The sequence below is a fragment of the Mustela lutreola genome, chromosome 1 (assembly GCF_030435805.1).
Source record: "Mustela lutreola isolate mMusLut2 chromosome 1, mMusLut2.pri, whole genome shotgun sequence".
NCBI lineage: Eukaryota > Metazoa > Chordata > Mammalia > Carnivora > Mustelidae > Mustela > Mustela lutreola.
In genome coordinates, this window is record NC_081290.1 from 285,621,608 (window position 1) to 285,640,852 (window position 19,245).

Genomic DNA, 19,245 nt, shown 5'->3' on the forward strand with positions numbered 1-19,245 from the left:
ACAAAAAGACAGTTGTCAGTGAACTAGGAAGCAGGTCCTTGCCACACACTGAATCTGCAAATGCTGTGATCTTGGACTTTCCCGGTCTCTAGAACTGTGAGAAATTTCTCTTGTTTATAAGCCGCCAGCACGGTATTCTGTGACAGTGGCCTGAATGGACTGGGACATCACCTGCTCGAGTTCCCGTTACATTATTTACTAGCAAATCCCTGCTTTTCCTCCTTTAGCTCCACACACTCTGGTGGTGCTCCCACTCATGTAACACTCTGCTCTCTGGCCAGGCCCTTTTCTTATTATGTGAAACTCAGGGTTTCCTACAAGTTAACTACCTGGGGAGGCTCCTCTCTTTTGAGGAAACCACCTTTCCTCATCCTCATGGGTTCCGCCATCATCTGTACGTTTTAACTTGCAAAGGAAACACCTCTCTTTGGCGTACTTAGCTTTCCCCGCCATGGTCTCGTGTCGTCGCTTGTTTGGATGCTGTTGATATTCTTTCCAGGCTGGGATCAGGAACTCTTTTATCTTCATTCCCTAAACAGTGCGGGCAGGTCTCACAGCAGCCGCTCCGTACCCCGGGGCTTTAAGCCCCCCCCCCCATTTTACTCGTCTCCCCATTTATTTTTTCACCCAGTCCTGCTTTCTGGAATTTAATCAACTCATGCCGGTAGCCACTGGCACCGTATTTAAGGCCTAGATTACTTTGTTTTTATGTTAGAGTCATAAATTACTGAGACAGGAAGACTCTAGAGTGAATGAAGTAGCCCAACTCTCGATTTCATAGATGAGGAGATGGCTGGACGCGCAGGCTAGAAGAGTCCGGCCCGAGCTGGCGCCTTGCTGTTACGGCTGCCTGGTCTCAACGCGTCATTCCTTTTCCCAGTTTAGCATTCTTTTTTTTTTTTTTTTTTTTTTTTAAAGATTTTATTTATTTATTTGACAGAGAGAAATCACAAGTAGATGGAGAGGCAGGCAGAGAGAGAGAGGGAAGCAGGCTCCCTGCTGAGCAGAGAGCCCGATGCGGGACTCGATCCCAGGACCCTGAGATCATGACCTGAGCTGAAGGCAGCGGCTTAACCCACTGAGCCACCCAGGCGCCCCCCAGTTTAGCATTCTTAAAGAAATCATTTTGTCGGAGTGTTTCACGTCTATACTTAAGAGTCAGCGAGTTCGAGCCGTAGGCTGGGAGAAGCAGCCTCCTGTAGCCTCCCCGTCCTCTTTTCCCAAAGGCTCCTGTAATTCTTTGAACTCCATTTTTAGCCCACTAAAAAATACATATATTTACCTCCCTGTATCTGAAGAGCATTTTTAATTTTTTTTTATTATTTTTATTTTTTATTTTTTAATTTTTTAAAAAGATTTTATTTATTTATTTGACAGATAGAGATCAGAAGTAGGCAGAGAGGCAGGCAGAGAGAGAGGAGGAAGCAGGTTCCCCGCTGAGCAGAGAGCCCAATGTGGGACTCTATCCCAGAATCCTGAGATCATGACCTGAGCCGACGGCAGAGGCTTAACCCACTGAGCCACCCAGGTGCCCCGAGCATTTTTTTTTTTTTTTAAAGATTTTATTTATTTATTTGAGAGAGAGAGAGCGAGCGAGCATGAGAAGTGGGATGGTCAGAGGGAGAAGCAGATTCTCCGTCGAGCAGGGAGCCCAATGCGGGACTGGATCCCAGGACTCCAGGATCATGACCTGAGCTGCCTCACCAACTGAGCCACCCAGGCGTCCCTGAAGAGCATGTTTGAAAGTTCATGCTTGCGTGCTTGTATGCTCATTATTTATTTATCTGTTTGTTTATTTATTTGAAGTTTCAGGCGTACCTACTGATTTCCTGTTGTGAAAAGCTGTAGAAGGTCGGGATTAGCTCTCTGTTCTCCCCTCTCCCGTTCTCACTTCCCCATCTTTCCAAGATAATTTCACCGCAGTTGGGGTTAAATCAGTATTTAGTTTAATCATTATGATGCTGTATGCTATTTATATGTTAAGTGGTGAATTACAGGTACTTTTCCTAAATAACTTGGTTTTCCCTGGAAGTATATTACTTTTCACAAAAATTTTATGTATTTGTTGGAGTCATCTCTAGACCCAGCGTGGGGCTCGAACTCTGACCCTGAGATCAAGCGTCACATGCTCCCCTGAGCCAGCTATGTGCCTGCCCCATGGCTTTAAAAAAAAACATTAACCACTTTAGCCTCAGACTTTTAGCCAGTTCGATGTTTAGGTATTCTGGTATTCTCTCAGCCTTATCTTTCTGAAGAGTTCTTTCCTGCTCCAGTCTGGCTGGTTCTCCTTCCCTGGTGGGACACGGTTGTCTCCTTGGATCCCAGGGGTTCTTCTTGCCTCTCTCCTGGTCCCTTGTTCTCTTTTGTGTTCTTTGCAGTTCTGCCTCTGTGGCAGTGCAGCACAGCCTCTCCTCTGCGTCTTCTCTGAATCAGTTGTGTAGGAGGTAAATCTTTCCTCCAGCTTGTACTTTTCTGTTTGTTTTGCCCTTGACTTTTGATGATAGTGGCTTTCCTAAGATATCGGGTGATCTTGGGTTTTCCTTCATATATAAAAGTCAGGGATATGTACCCACAGTACATACAGTTGAATTGTATGAAATTATCATCTCTCCCAGCTTTCTCTGCTGTCCTTGGCTCTTAGATCTTCATTTCTACATCACATTCTCCACTGAAAGAAGTGAGGCTCCTTGGAGAAATGGATGATTTCAGAGCTGGGGCAGAGAATGTTCAGGAAGAATCTGGAACATGTTTTTATGCCAGGAAATAGGGAAGTGCTCAAAAAGTATGAAAAGCACATGGGAGTCTGCTTGAAGGGACTGTCGCTGGCCGAATGTGGGACCGCTTGAGCATCAGTCGATAATGGTATTAATAAGAATCTGTGAGTCCATATGTTAAGGAATTAAAGGATGAGTGGGAAGAAAGGGGCATACCTTACTAAAATTAGAATGTCATCTAATGGAGGAAGGAACTGTAGACTTACACACACAAAAAATCACTTAATAACCATCAGAGAACAGTTGATTCAGACAGAGATTGTCAGTGGGTAGTAAAACTACTGAGTGAATGTTTTAAGAAACATAATCTCAAAATATCTTGCCACAGGTTATTTACTCATTAATTACTCAGGGAAAAATGGTTATTTTATGGTGGAGAAATACAGCACATACCATCTTAACCCAGTGGTCAGAACGCTTACCAGTAATAGGACACATGCTGTCCTCTTAATGTTACAGTCTAGGAACAGCGAAACCTCATTTATTCCTACCAGAAATGCATACCCAGTATTCCTCAAAAATGTCAGTGCAAGGAAAGACAAAGAAATGATGCAGAACTTTTTTGGATAGAAGGAAATAAAGGAGATGGGGCACAGGATCCTGAATGACGGTGAGGGAGGTTTGCCACGAAGGACATTACAGAACATTTGGCAGAATTGGAATATGAAGTATTTAATCCAACAAGTACTGTGTTAAATTCCTAACTTTGATAGGTGTACTGTGGCTGTGTGAATTAGTGTCCTTGTTTTTAGGAAATACGTGCTGAACCATTTGGCAGAAAGGTCAGTCATCTGCAGTAGCTCTCACGTTTGGGGTCTTTGTGAAGGGGGTGTTGGTGGAGAGGGGGGGTACCCGAGCAAAAGTGACACAGCGATCTGTTGTGAGCTGAGGGGAAGGCTTAGTGGGAGCTTCTTGTATTGCTCTTGTAGCTGTTGAGCAAAGTTGTGATGAAAAGTTGTTTTTTTGTTTTTTTTTTTAAATACTAGTTTTTCAGAGTGGTAGATTGGAGGCTCCCATCATGGGAGGGGCTCATTGGCTCTGAATTTTCCAGCACAGTGACTAGCAGTGCTTCTTTGGTTGGGAAGTCCCCGATATCAGTATTTTCAGGTTCTTTTTTCAAAAGGTTATTTAGCTCACTCTGAAGACAGGAGACATTCCTGTCTTAGGCCTGGCTGGGATCGTCAGCCTGGGAGGAGAGTCCGGCTGGAGCTGAGCCAGCAGTGGGGTGTGCCTGTCTCAGCGCTTACCCTGAAGTTCGCACAGCCAGTCCGTTGAGGTGGCAGGCTGTCCCCAGCTGTGCTGACCTGGGCCCTCCCAGTGTGCTTCACCGCGAGGGGCCTGGCATGGGCTGGGCCGGCTCGGGGCAAGAGGGTGGGGATATCAGGGAGCTGCGTGTTCGGTGAGTAACTTGAGTAACTTTTTCAGCCAGTACTCCTTTTGCTCCATTGTAGCACGTCCAGTTTTGTTGCTTTCTCCTGGTCCTTGTGTATTGTGTCTTTAAAAAACAAGTCAAAGCACCCCGAGTAGTCTTTTCACTGTAGACCTGGAGGTTTTCAGGGGGTATTCAGTATACACTCGCGACTCCGGAGTCCCACTACTGCACTCGGACACCGTTGCAATCTATTTTCCTTTGTTTGGTCTTGCTTCTTATATTCTCACACTTTAGAATTACCATATTTTTTACAATCGGTATTATAGGCCTCACTTTTCCTTAAGTAGTCTAAATGGATAAAGTATGAGCAATTACACAGAGTCCCTACTCCAGAAAAGTAGATTAAGTCTCGGCACACTTATTACTATGTAATGAGCGCCCATATTCATAAACTGTGAGCACATTTGATAACTTTTGTCTTTTGGCTTCCCCAGATGGGAGCGTGCGGCTTGGTGAGGCCAGCAGGTCGCTGCAACTCTGCTGGGAGCCTGAGTCCCACCTACAAGTGGGGGCAGTGGGTGGTCTTGGCTATTAGAAGAAACAATTGCAGATTGTCTTTGATGATCCTACAACCACTCAAATTTAAATGCTAAACTTTGTGTGTTGTGCGCGCCGTAAATGTGTTTTTTGTGGAGCATGTAAAGTCATCAGATTCTTAAAAGGATCTGGAACCCTGAGCACTCAGAACAGTTGGGATGGGGCTCAAGATACCTCCAACATTTAGTGATGTACTTTTTACAATGACATGTTAACCTGGTCTTGTATGAGGATTGTAGTATCACGGTGGTGGCACATGGTCTCTCATAATTTAAAGCAAAAATTCAGATGATCAATTACATTTTTTCAAGTGTATGTTCAGAAAGCATTTGACTGGTAAAGTGTTTAGAATTAAATAATCTTTTCTTGACCTGGGTTTGTTACTGTTTTGGTTGGTTCATTTTATTGTTTTAACAAGTAGTCAGCAGTCAGCATTGTTTCTATTTATTACCTTATTTGTTGGAAAACATTGACTTGAGTGTAGTGAGTTTATGGAAGAAACGCAGCAATATACAGCATATGTTTTGAGATGTCATGTAGACTGCATTCTTCTAGGATTTTTAATTAGCATATTGTCTGTAGTTTAGGATTTTGTTGTTTTCAGTGCAGTGTTATCAGTGAAGTGCCTTGAAGATGGCTTATAATCCTTTCATGTGCAGCGTTTGATTAATTAACAGTAGAGACAATTTATTTTATTTATTTTATTTTATAGAGAGCAAGCGAAAGCCCATAGCAGGGGGAGGGGCAGAAGGAGAGGGAGAAGCAGACTGCCCACTGAGCAGGAAGCTCTAGAGGAGGCTCAGTTCCAGGACCCTGGGATCATGACCCCAGCCGAACAGCCGAAGGCAGCCGCTTAACCCAGTGAGCCACACAGGTGTCCCTAAAGACAGAGTTTGGCTGTCGTTAGTACTTCAGTGACCTCAATATTCTGCTTACATTTCCTGGTGAAATTTATGGTGTTTAGAGGTATTATATGGGGACTAACTCAGCTACTTTTAAAATTTGGTTTAGCATTTTAAAGTGTGGTGCCGTTACAGTCAGCCCTATGTTGATTAAGAATATCATTGACGGGGCACCTGGGTGGCTCAGTGGGTGAAGCCACTGCCTTCCGCTCAGGCCATGATCCTGGGGTCCTGGGATTGAGCCCCGCATCGCGCTCTGCTCAGCGGGGAGCCTGCTTTCCCTTCTCTCTCTGCCTGCCTCTCTGCCTACTTGTGACCTCTCTCTCTGTCAAATAAATAAATAAAATCTTCTAAAAAAAATATCATTCATGTTTTTATAAGATAAAGATAAGAATATATATGTTTTCCTTACTTGTTCAGTGATAATGCTATTATAATGTCTCTATTTCTGGGCTATTGTTTCGTGTAGGATGAAAGCTGAGGTAGAGGGATGACAGTGCTTTTCTTTCCTGTTTTCACATAGAAAAAATTTCAGCTAACTAGAACTTTCCAATTTTCTGAGGTGCAGTTCTATGTGAAATCAGGACCCTCAACCAGGGTCCTCTTTAACGGCAGCTGTCATCAGACCAAAACAGAACATGCTGTGAACATATGCTCTTTTTTCCTTACAGGAGAGCTTCTGTTCCGCTTCCACATCGCGCTTCACTCCGGCTAATCTGCTAATGCAGTGAACTGGAAGACACCGGGTACCAGGATAACCTGTAATGGGCAAGGAGCCACAGAGAAGAAAACATTTCTTTTAATTTTTAAACTTGGTTGAAAGGTGAGACCATTAAAATGTTTTAAACTTGGTTGAAAGGTGAGACCATTAAAATGATCAGGAGTTTCCTTCATAGTTGCTCAAGGAAAGCAGCGTTCTGTTGGAGACCCTGGAGTCGAGGTCGACCAGGGCTAGACCAGGCAGCGTGTGGTTCCGAGGCCCTATGGTATTTTTAGGAAGTTCAGTAGCAGCCTCCGCAGTTTGCTCTGGCTCGTTTTGGAATCTGCAGCACCCGATCCGTGGGATTCCTCTTTTCCTTGGGGGGCTTGATCTGGGTGCTAAGGATAAGCCTGGCCTGGCAAGCGGAGGGAGCCCGAGGACAGAGACTGCTGGTGGAGACTCCGCTGCTGCTTCTAGGCGCCTGCAAGAGTGCGTGGGCGGGCTCGAGCCCGGGTGGCTTGTTTCGGTGGTTCCCCGGCCGCGGGCCATCTCCGGCATTTGGCCAGCCTTCTGACTCCTCTCAGGTCCTCACCGCTCTCATCTGAGACCTCGTCACTGAAACTTCCTGTTAGAGACCAGAGGTTGACTTTGTGTACTTGACAGTTGGCCCCGCAGAAAGCGGCCATGGTGCCGGGGCTCTCAGTGAAGTGCTCAGTACGGCGTCTCAGTAGGCGAACGGGACACGTTCGTCCGTCTTCATTTGCTCCATGTGTCTTGAGGAGACCGTGGGCATAAACCGCGTACTGGCCTGCGCTTCAGGCTTCCTTCTCTCGGGAGACACTCGTTCCGCGCTGCGGCAGGCCCTGCTTCTCCCCCCACGGCCTCCCCCTCCTCGCTTCCCCTCCCCGCCTCCCTTTGGGCTTCCGGCCAAGCTGCACCTCCTGGGCCAGGGAGTCAGGATTCTTTGACACATCTGACTTCTCCAGCCTTTTCTCTGTATTATTCTGTAAAAAGAGGGAGAAGATTCTGCCCCAAGTATTCATTCATCTCTTGGCACTGTGTCTGGTGAGACTCTGTTGTTGTTGTTGTTGTTTTGGTTTTGGTCCTGCCGTTGTTCCTTCTCTTTCTCTCTCAGGGCTCCCTTCCAGCCCTGTGGGTAAAGCCTCTTCTGTTTCCCACCTGCCTGGCTGTGTGGAGAATTCAGCCCAAGCTGAGGGTTTAGGTTGGAGAAGGTCAGGACCATGTACTTAGAACTGTGGTCAGACCATCAGGACCACTAACCACAAACAAGGCGGTTTGTGATGCGCTTTGCCTTTTTCATCAGCGGCTTCAGAGCCGGCGGTGATGGGAGAAGGAGGCACTAGTTTCAGGGCCCACAGAGACCTCGAGCTTGAATTCAGCTGGTTATGTTACAGGTTGGACATCTTTTTTACGTTTTTTTAAACTGTTCTCTGTAAATTGTAAGTTACCCACTTTTCTATTGTGACCTTAGAGTTCAAAGAATTGTTTTTTATTTTTTAAAGATTTTATGTATTTATTTGATAGATCACAAGTAGGCAGAGAGGCAGGCAGAGAGAGAGGGGGAAGCAGGCCCCCCGCCGAGCAGAGAGCCTGATACGGGGCTCGATCCCAGGACCCTGGGACCATAGCCCGAGCCGAAGGCAGAGGTTTTAACCTCTGAGTTAATTGAGCCACCCAAGCGCCCCTATTTTTATTTTTAAAGATTTTTATTTATTTATTTGTCAGAGAGAGAGAAAGAGTGCGAGAGCACAAGCAGAGGGAGCAGCAGAGGGAGCAGCAGGCTTCCCGCTGAACAAGGAACCCAGTGTGGGGCTTGATCTCAGGACACTGGGATCATGACCTGAGCCAAAGGCAGATGCTGCGTGGCTGACCCACCAGCCACCCAGCTGACCCTCAAAGAATGATTTTGAAAGCTCTTTCTATAATACAACACATAGCTTGTAAAAATTGAGATATAGTTAACATATTACATGTGAGTTTTAGGCAGACAGCATAGTGATTCGATATTTGTATATATTTTGAAATGATCACCACAGTAGGTCAAGTCGATATTCAGCATCACATAGTTACTTTTTTTTTCTTGTAAAGAGAACTTTTTTTTTAAGAGGGCTCTGGGAAGAGGCAAAGAGGGAGAGAGAGAATCTTAAGCAGGCTCCATGCCCATTGTGGAGCCTAACAGGAGGGCTTGATGTCATAAACCTGAGATCATGACCTGAGCCAAAATCAAGAAGCAGGGGCACCCAGGTGGGTCAGTTAGTTTGGCATCCAACTCTTGGTTTCGGCTTGGGTCATGATCTTGGGGGGTTGCGGGGTCAAACCCTGTATGGGGCTCTGTGCTCAGCGGGAGGTCTGCTTGGGATTCTCCTTCTCCCTCTGTCCCGCCCCTACCACCCTGCTCATGCGCATGTCAGCACATACGCTTGCTCTCAAATAAATAAATAAAATCTTAAAAAATAAAACAAAAAACAAAATCAAGAGTCAGGTGCTTACCTGACTGAGCCACCCAGGCACCCCTGTAATGGGAACTTTTAAGATCTCTTGTAGCAGCTTTCAAATATATAATTCAATATTATTAACCACAGTCACAGTGCTGTACATTGCATTCTTTCTTTTTCTCTTTTTAAAAGATTTTATTTATTTATTTATTTGAGATAGAGGGGTTTATTTATTTGAGATAGTTGCTCAAGGAAAAGAGTCTAGTTTTCTGCAATAGCTGAAGCAGAAGTGGCTCCATGCGGAGCAGGGAGCCTGGCGTGGAGCTCAGTCCCAGGACCCCGGGATCTGACCTGAGCTAAAGGCAGACACTTAAGCAACTGAGCCACCCAGGTGCCCCCAGACATTACATTTCATGCCTTATTTTATGACTTGAAGTCTACCTTTTTACCCCTTCACCCATTTTGTTTGCTCCCCCATCTTAGGATTTTATTATTATTATTTTTTTGTTTGTTTGTTTTGTTAAGATTTTATTTATTTATTTGACAGCCAGAGATCACAAGTTGGGCAGAGAGGCAGGCAGAGAGAGAGGGGGAAGGAAGCAGGCTCCCTGCTGAGCAGAGAGCCGGATGCGGGGCTCGATCCCGATCCCAGGGTCTCGTGACCCGAGCTGAAGGCAGAGGCTTTAACCCACTGAGCCACCCAGGCGCCGCAGGATTTTATTATTGTTATGTGCATTTGATTCCTCTTTTACTAGGCCTCTGCTCTCTTTCTACTTATTTTGTCAAATCTTTCTGTATTGTTCCAGTTCCTCTGTGGCCACTCTTTTGTGAACTCTTAGCATATCTCATTAAATTATTTTAGGATTATTTTTTCTCTTTGAGTAGATTTAAGTATTCCAGGAACAAGGAGTTTTGACTTCTACTTTCTATCTCCCCCTGCCCAAGATTTTATTTCTTTCTTTGACAGAGAGAGAGAGCGTGCGCGAGCACAAACAAGGGGAATGGCAGGCAGAGGGAGGAGGGAGAAGCTGGCTCCCTGTTGAGCCAACCCGGGACTTGATCTCAGGACCCTGGGGTCGTGACCTGAGCTAAAGGCAGATGCTTTACTGACTGAGCCACCCAGGCGCCCCCTACTTTATATCTTTATTATTTTTTACATAATAGGTATCATTAATTGCTTAGTGGTAGGGCTAAAATTTCAGAAACATTTCTCAGGATAACAGTTATAGTTAGGACTTTCTCCCTTTCTTTCTCTCTCTTTTTAAATTTTATTTTGTTTTTCTTTGCTGACAAAGACTCTTAGCCGTGGCAAACTGGGGAACAGTTCCTTACAATTAGCTATATTTTTCCTGTCCCCCCCCTTTTCCTCTGCTCGTCAGATGCTGTCTGATGCCAGGTGAACTCTTTTGTTAAGAAGTTACCTGTGGGGAGGCTGGGTGGCTAAGTGGGTTAAGCCTCTGCCTTTGGCTTGGGTCATGATCCCAGGGGCCTGGGATCAAGCCCCACATCAGGCTCCCTGCCTCGGGGAGCCTGCTTCCTCCTCTCTCTCTGCCTGCCTCTCTGCCTACTTGTGAGATCTGTCAAATAAATAAACAAAATCTTAAAAAAAAAAAAAAAGAAGTTACCCAATAGTCTCGAGGAGTCCTAAAACCAGTGGAGAAGGATTCCCAGAGAGGAGCAGCATTTTAAATATAGGGTCCTTTAGACCAGAGGTTGTCATAGCCCAGATAGGAAATATTTTAGGTTTTGAGAGCAAGAGGCAAAAGAGAGGATATTATATAGGTATTTATAAAATAAGAGAGCAAGGTACCTGGGTGGCTCAGTTGGTTAAGCAGCTGCCTTTGGCTCAGGTCATGATCCTGGAGTCCTGGGATCGAGTCCCACAGTGGGCTCCCAGCTCCACGGGGAGTCTGCTTCTTCCCCTAACCTTCTCCACTCTCATGCTCTCTCTCACTGTTTCTCTCTTAAATAAATAAATAAGATCTTAGGGGCGCCTGGGTGGCTCAGTGGGTTAAGCCTCTGCCTTTGGCTCAGGTCATGATCTCATGGTCCTGGGATCGAGTCCCACATCGGGTTCTCTGCTTGGCAGGGAGCCTGCTTCCTCCTCTCTCTCTCTCTCTCTCTCTCTCTCTCTGCCTCTCTGCCTGCTTGGTCTCGGTCTCTCTCTCTCTCTCTCTCTCTCTCTGTCAAATAAATAAATAAATCTTTAAATAAATAAATAAATAAGATCTTTAAAAATATATATATAAAATGAGAGCAAATTTTTACAGATTTTATTGATGAAATTAAAAATATAAAAAATACTAGAGTTCAATATTTTGTAATACAGATCAACTAAGGAGAAGAATGGAATTCTTTTTCTAGGGGGATAACATTTCACCTAAATGGTGTTCGTAGCCAGAGCTCCCCCTCTCAAATTCTACTACAGATGTTCATCTAATCTACTAATGGTGACCTATAATGCGATTTTACATATTTCATCTTTGAAAATGTCTTTTTACACAAATAGGTGCTCCCACATTCTGGTATCAGTCTCCAAGCATGTATATTCATCACTTGGAAGGCATTTATAGAATTCTTTTAGATTCTCCTCTTGCTGTTTGCCTTTTAGCAGGTTGTCACATCGTAGGTTAATTACTTCCAGAGAACGGTTAGGAAAATCCTCATTTGTATAGCTGTATGAACTTTGGAATAGGAAACTTTCCTTTACATTTGCATTAAGTTCTGAAAAATGCTTTTTAACTGTAGTTTGAGCTCAGAAAATGTCACCATCGCAAATCTGTATGGGGGCAGAGATGTCATTCAATTTGAAGTTCTGACAGCGTGGGAAGTGTATGAAGCAGCTTGAATTTATGATCCTAACAAAGTCAGTACTGAAATGACCTCACCACAGCAGAAGGTTTTGGCAGATGGGTGCTGGTCAGCCGTGCAGTTTTAGGTTGAATTCACCAAGAAACATCAAGATGTCAGCCAAGGCCAATTTCCAGAGCCACTCAGCATTTAGTGATAGCGGTTGAGCGTTGTTCTGCTTATTCAGCAAAATTTCAGTCTTGGCCCTGGGCTCAAAAAGTTGCAAAAAACATGATCCCTTGAGAAGCCATTACACAGCTTGCAGGTGCTAGAGTCTGCCAGAGTAAATGAAGTTCACTGTTGACGTTACCGGTTCAGTAACAGGTGAGGAAATTTAAAAAACCTCTCGAAGGAGCTGTTGATGAAAATACAAAGAACTATGAGCTTTAAACAGTACATTTTCACAAGTTTTGTAAATTTGTCCGATTAAGCCGTTTTTTTGCTCTACGCATAATTTTCCTCCTGTCCGCTGTCGCCCGTCACAGCAGACTCCTCTGCACGCTGTAGCAACGTTGTCTTCCCTCCGCTTCTCTTTCAACGCTCAGCCTGTGGCTGTGTCATGCGGGCTGTGCATGAAGCCTCGTCTGTCACCATTTCAGACTCCTCAGTGGGGCTGCATCGGGCGCACAAACTCGAAGGAAAACTGTCCCTGGCTGCCCCGCGCTTGGCTTTCAGGCCACTGGGAGACCAGCTTCGCTTGAAGTTTCATCATCTTCTTCTGTTTCTGTGAAGTTGTCCTGTTAAGAGCTACTCCAGTGGAGATGTTTGGGTGTTTATGTGGGGACATGCTGCGGGTGGCGGCGTGTGCAAGGGGGCTCCCCGCCCTGGCCCTGCTCGGTGCTCCTGCGCGGCAGATGCGTCGTCTGATTCCGTGACCCGGGAATCCCCACCCCACGTTTCTGACAGGCACAGCAGTCCAAGTCCAGTGGTTCTTTTCTTGTTTTGACATGTTGGGGATGCGAGGATGATAATAAAATGTTGCACTGCAGCAAGTGGCCCTCAAGGCACCATGGAGTTCTGAGGGTGTCACTGTGATCCGGAAGGCGTCTGGTGGAGCAGCGGTGCGGAGTGATGGGTGTGCCGCATGTGGTCTCTTGTCACCCTCAACTCTGCCTTCGTCGTGTGACAGCTGCCAGGGACTGGATGTAAATGTATGGTGTGGCTAGGTTTCAGGAAAACTTTGTGAAATTCAAAGAATTTTCACAAGTCATGGAATACCGTTCTTCTGACCCCCATCAGTTAAAAATAGGAAGATCAGTCTTTATCCAGGGGCTGGATAAAAATGGGTGGCAGACCAGATTTGGCAACTTCATTCCTGTTCCCTGGGTGTCCCCGGGCTCTGGAGTTGGCTCACATGCTGGTGGTAGAAAGAACAGGGTGAGAAGAGGAACCTACGGGTGAAGAGGTACCATTGTGGGATTTGCTGCCGGCTGGTTGGTTGGCTTCTTTTTTTCTTTGCTGCTTTTTTGCACACAGACTCTTATGTATACGTAGCTGTTGCCCGTCTTTCCACATGACGGTCAGGTTAGCTCATTTTTCGTGGTATCTTGATTTCAGACTGAGCCTTATCAAGTGTGCCAGGGATCGTGCTCAGCGCTCTTGTCGGCTCTCCTTCCCCGCAGTGTCTTCCCGTGCTTGGGTGCACAGTGTATACAGGTGCGTGGTGGCAAAAGCCCAACAGCACCACAAGGTTTCCAGCAAAAAATAACTGTCACCTGCATCTTTCTGACCCTTTCTCGTTCTCATCCCTTAGTCGCTCACTAGGGCCAGGCCCTTTATCTCCTAGTGTTTTCTCCTGTTTGTTTGTTTCCTGCAAACCCTTGATGTTCGGCTTGCATTCTGCAGGTAGCTGTTCCTAACCTGGCTGACCTAACAGTGAAGGTGACGGATTAGCTTCTTTCCTTCCTCCCTCTTCCAACATAGTTAAAGCTCAACTTTGGATAAAATCAGTGTGGAAGTATGGGTAGTTTTGGTGAATTATCCCCTAGGTCTCTGACTTAATTAGTAGAATTCTTCTCAGCGTGGTCACATGTGTCTGGTGCATAGATCGCCTGTGTGGACACATCCTTTTCAGAGCCCTCTGCGTCAGGCATGCCTCCCTCCGGGCGGATTCCTCTGTAGTGGCCGCTGTCCCCTGCCCTCCACTCCCCCGCCCCCCCAGCTTTTCTTCTGACAGTTGGCTCTGCTTCTCGATGTGTAGGATCCCCGGTTCCATGTGTTCCATGTCTTCCTCTCATGGCCTAGTCCCATGCTTTTTTTTTTTTTTTAAAGATTTCATTTTTGAGTACTTTCTACTACCGACATGGGCTTGACCCCACAACCCCGACATCGAGAGTCACACGCTCAACTGACTGAGCCACCCAGGCGCCCCTGCCCGCTTACTGCCGTGCCTCAGTGCGGCCCGTCTTCTGGTAGCTTTTTGAGAAAGTGTGAATAAATCTTTCCAACCTTCCATGTCTGAAAGTGCTCTTTTCTAGAATTGCTGTTGAGGAAGCTGATACCATTCTGATTTTCAGTCCTTATTTGAGTATTTTTTTCTCACAAGAAAAGTTGAGATAAAATATAATGTTTTTATCCCTGATACTGTGGAATACCACAGTGCGCCGTGAAGGTCAGCTCCACCATTCACTGTGATAGGATGTGGAGGTCCTAGCAGGTCAGAGTCCCGTTCTGTACACTCGGAGGGAAAAAGGGTATTTTTGATGAGGCCGGTGGTTGTGGATTGTGATATGTTCTAAAACTTATGTAACTTGGATGCTGGACTTACTGAATTATTTCTCTCTTTTCTCTCTTTTCGTACATTTGTTGGCATTCTTCTTTTTCTTTGTCCTTTATTGCGTCTTGCTGGAGTTGCCAGAGGAGTGGAGAATTCTGTTTATCCAGTAAACATCTGGAAGGTTGTGTAATCCTTCCGTTTTCCTGTTGAGGCTCCATGTCAGCCCAGAGGAAGCCACGCGTTTTCTATCGGACGGACTTGAGATGTATGGAGCAGCACAGCCGCCACTTAGTATCGCCTTCCTTTCCTGCGTGGGTCCTCTCGGGCAGGGTCATCCGGACTTTGGCCAGAGTTCCTCCTGCCTCAGGGCTTCGAGTGTATTCATGGCCGTAACCTTTAGCTCGATCTTTAATGAGTTCGTGCTTCTCCTGCTCGCACATCATCTGTGTTTTTCACTCACTGGCTCTCATTTTATGTTTGGTGATATTACAGAAGAGCTTTAAAACCAGCAAAGCTGGTTATTTTATCCCCCAAGTGACGAGGACTTTTACCTGGTCATCTCTTTAGGAGCCGTGTGGCTGGCAGTCTCTTCGTCCCCAGGGCAAGGTATGGCAGTACTTGGCAAAGGGGCATCTGCCCCAGACGACTGCAGCAGGATTAGCTCTCCCGAGGTCCTAGACCGGATTCATCTCGGACTTTATTCTGAGGTGGCTTTGCTTATTGGTCCCACAGTAATGTGACTTCATGTGGCGCTTACTACAGTCTCCTGCATCTCTGGACCTGCTTCTCTCTATGCTGTAGCAGCTCGTTTGGGCTCAGGCCGCAGTCGGCCATGGCTCTCCTCAGCATGGTCACACGGTCACCCCATCACATGGTCACGTGGTCACATGGTCACATGGCCACCGCTGTTCTGTGCCCAGCGAGCTCACTGCTGCCCCTCTTTATCCCTTTGTTTGTTTTCTGTAGTTTTCTGGTTTTATGAACACAAATGCAGCTTGAACAGGAGCTGCCCGTTCCTTTTCTTCGCTGCGCAGCCTGGCACTGGGACAAGTGACTTTGAGGGCCAGCCGGGCTGCTGCTCGTACAGTGGCTCTGTGGTTTCAGAGGGGACGTCGTGAGCAGTCTCTGCGAGGTGAGGCTGGGTGCGTGTCAGCAGTGCTTCCAACTCGCTGACGTTGTGGACTAGGAACTTCTGGAAGCTGCTGGGCTGCATGTGCTTCGTCTTCTTGTTGCTCCAGTGTTGGGCATGAAAAGCTGTGACTCTCCGTGCACCCTGTCAGTGCCTCTGGTTTTCTGCCAGTTACACTTAATTTTGAGACAGCAGTCTGACTGGTGCTGAGTGAACTTACTGGTCTTCCTTTTAATGTTCTTAGGCTTCCCCAGAAGTTGGAGGTCAGCATCGGGGAAGAGAGCATCCACGCCCTTGCTGCTCTCTAATGTTTGACTCGGATTTGCTGACTCTTCTGTCTGGCTTCAGAGTTTCAGAGAATCCTGGGGCTTGAGATGGAAAATCCACTGTTAGATCCCATAAGAATTCTCTGATGTGACTTTGATTGTATCTCTTACCTTTGGCTTGTTTGTGTGTGCACTCTCTCCCCCATCCCTATTCCTCTCTTTCTTACGCGCGTGCGCGCGCGCGCGCACACACACACACACACACACACACACACCACACACACCCTACCTGGATGCAGCTGGGTTTTCCTTGCCTTTATTCTTTGATCTCTAACAAGGCTTCTGGGAAGAACTTGGTTACCATTGTGTCCCCCTCATTACTTGTCTTTTTTCTCCCCAACCCCTCAGTCTCACTTTGAAAAGACCCACAAAACTTGTTCTTAGTAAAATATTATGCTTTACATATACTGGACTGAAGTTTTTGAAATTGCGGAAATTATGTATAGAAATTCGTACACATTTGTGTTTTCGTGATGACCGTGTGTATAGATGCACAGTACTTGCTTTAATGTGGACCAGGAGACAGAAGTAAGACTGGGTTTTCCCAGGTTGGCAGGTTTTGGATTTTATTTTGAGATTTTATTTGTTTGACAGAGATCACAAGTAGGCAGAGAGGCAGGCAGAGAGAGAAGGAAGCAGGGTCCCTGCCAAGCAGAGAGCCTGATGCAGGGCTCGATCCCAGGACCCTGGGATCATGACCTGAGCTGAAGGCAGAGGCTTTAACCCACTGAGCCACCCAGGCGCCCGGGCAGTTGGCTTTTTTTATGCAAAGGGGACCTGGGTGGTCAGATTGCAGCTTGCTCCCAGCCCTTAGCATCTGAGTGCCGGGTTCGGAGACACTCCAGTGTGGTGGTGATGCTTGCTTTCTGAAGCTTGTGTATTTCCTAGGCAGCGGCAAGCCATAAATTTTTGTCATCTGATACCACATAGTATAGCCAAGACTGAAGAAAAATGAAAGTTGGGCTTTGAAGAGACAGAACTGTGGTTGGTGCTGTGGGAGGAGTGGTAGTTTAGTGGGAAAGCTCTCGGGGTACCGGGATTTTCAGAGTGGAGGCTGTGCAGGGCTCCCCACTTTCTGTGCGTTCTCACACAGGCTTCTGGATGGGTTGCTCCCTTTTTAGACTTCTCTCTCTCTGGTCTGTTGCATTGCAGGCAGTTCTGTATGCGCGGTACGTGCTGACCTTCTGCTTATTAGCCCTTTCTTTGTCTTCAGCACCCCCTCCCTGGCCCCATATTTCAGTTACACCCAAACACTTGGTTATACCCGGAGCAGGTCAGACCTCTCCCTCCCTTGGCCTTTGTAGGAGGCCAGCCTCTGTTGAAGATGACCTGCCACGCTTACATGTCATCTCCTCTGTGTCGTTTTCCTCTGCTTCTGCCCAGAATTGTTTCTTTCCATATGTTATTAAAATATGTTGCCTCACCATTACTGTAGATATTTTAAAGTATGTTTATCTCTGTTAAGACCCACTGGTTCTGTCTCTGCTTCTGCAGTGAGCCCGTGCTGCTCTGCACTGTATCCCTGCAGGGCCCTTCGAGACCAGGGCTTGATGCCTAAGCTTATCCTTGCACCTTCTGAACAGCTCTTCCTGTTACCAGGGCCTTCCCCCTGCCATGAATTTCCTGAAGCTCCTGGAAACCTCTCTCCTGTTCTCTGTGCTTGCAGACCTGTATCTGCTGACCCGGATCACTTTTTGCTGTAGCATCACCTACTGAACCCTGCCTGTCTTCAGGGCCTTGTGTATAAGGAAGTCTTTCTTGTCAGGCTCCCCTCTCTGGAGCTCCCTTCCTACGGAATAGGCTTGGAGTTGATACCTTTCATTCTCCTGTTCTTCTTCTTGTTCTTTTCTCTTCGTTGTTTTCTTTTCTCCGTTTTATTGTCATTTTCAAGGGGTAGGGATCGTTTATCGTAGTATTCCTGCATTCAGAGTACCTGCTGGTTAATATAACACATAATAAATGGAATTGACTCCTTTGTTTATTACTCTCAAAGAAAGTCTGACATAACAAAGAATTACAAAGTAAAAATGATTCTGGAATATCTGGGTGGTAGAAATGTCATTGCCTTTGACATATTCTTTGGAAGAAGCAGTTACAGTGCTTCTTTACAAAGTTACAAAGCAAATACAATGAAAGTGGCTCAGAGTTGCCTTTCCTCTAGAGAAATATGTATCTCTAATAGGCACTGTGATCTTGGATTTAATGAGTCCAGCCTTTGGGAGGGGCTGGAGGAGGGCACCAGTAGGAAATGCAGAAGCAGCCACTGGTGGACTTGCCCTTGCCCGTCCTCTGTCATCTTCTCCCGTGGTGCTGAGCCAGAGCTGCCCTCAGAGTCCCTCTGTTACTCTTTGTGTTCCATGTCTCTGCCTCTTCGTGGGAGAGTTAGAACATCTGCGTCGGCGTTCAGCTTTGCTGAGAGGAGGAGGTTTATGTTAGTGAACAGTGCGGAAGTGACCTCCCTTCACAGTGGCACTGCGCGCTCCCGGTAGCGGTGCTTTGCCCCCGCCCCCTTCTTGTGGCAGGCGGCTTCCGGTGTGCCCAGCGAGCAGCCCCCCACCCTCCGAGCCTGGCACTTCCCCCTTTGGGTCTTGTCAGATGCTGCCCAGCTGAGTTCCCCAATACCTGCATCCAGGCCCAGGGTGTCCTGATATAACAGGTATCTGGATGCTGGCGGGAGGACGTGAGCCAGTGTGCGCCGCCTTTCAGCAGCTCGATTTGTCCAGTACGTCCTGTTCCCGGCTTGCTTGTAAACTTGACCAGAGGCTGGAGTAACTATGCCTGCTGCTTCTGGAATAAGTAAGTTGTTTTCAATCTAAATGGGGACCGTGAAGGTTCAATTTACTCCAAGATGATGGGGAGTCTAGTGTCTTTTTTTTTTTTTACATTGATGAAACATTGTTTCCCAATGTATTTGAGTGTTCTAGGCATTTTTAAAAATTCATTTTTATTTATTTTAGAGAGGGGGATGGGCAAAGTGGGGGGAGAGGGAATCTTCAAGTAGACTCCTGGCTGAGCGCAGAGCCCAGTGTGAGGTTCAGACCCATGGCCTATGAGAGCTTAAAAGCAAGTTAGACCCCCATCCGACTGAGCTACCCAGGTGCCCCTATAGTATTTTTGAGTTAGTTTAGAAAATGAAATTCCCATGGGGCACCTGGGTGGCTCAGTGGGTTAAAGCCTCTGCCTTCGGCTCAGGTCATGATCCCAGGATCCTGGGATCGAGCCCCACGTCAGGCTCTCTGCTCCGAGGAGAGCCTGCTTCCTCCTCTCTCTCTCTCTCTCTCTCTCTCTGTCAAAATAAATAAAATCTTTAAAAAAAAAAAAAAAAAGAAAATGAAATTCCCAGAGACCTGCCCCTATTTTACAGTTTGGTGGTGTGTATTGAAACCAGTAGTGAGCTGCCTATGGCCCTCCTGATTCGAGCCC

At 46.6% G+C, this 19,245-nt stretch overlaps 1 protein-coding gene across 17 annotated transcripts in view; it reads left to right on the forward strand.

The window, feature by feature from the left end:
• Positions 1-19,245, forward strand: part of PPP6R3 (protein phosphatase 6 regulatory subunit 3) — a 140,694-nt gene that overhangs the window by 39,407 nt on the left and 82,042 nt on the right. For 16 of the 17 annotated variants that reach the window (XM_059149836.1, XM_059149852.1, XM_059149861.1 and 13 more), the window contains exon 2: positions 6,317-6,468. The gene's annotated coding sequence lies outside the window, so the exon portion shown is untranslated. The other variant, XM_059149844.1, reaches the window with a different exon arrangement.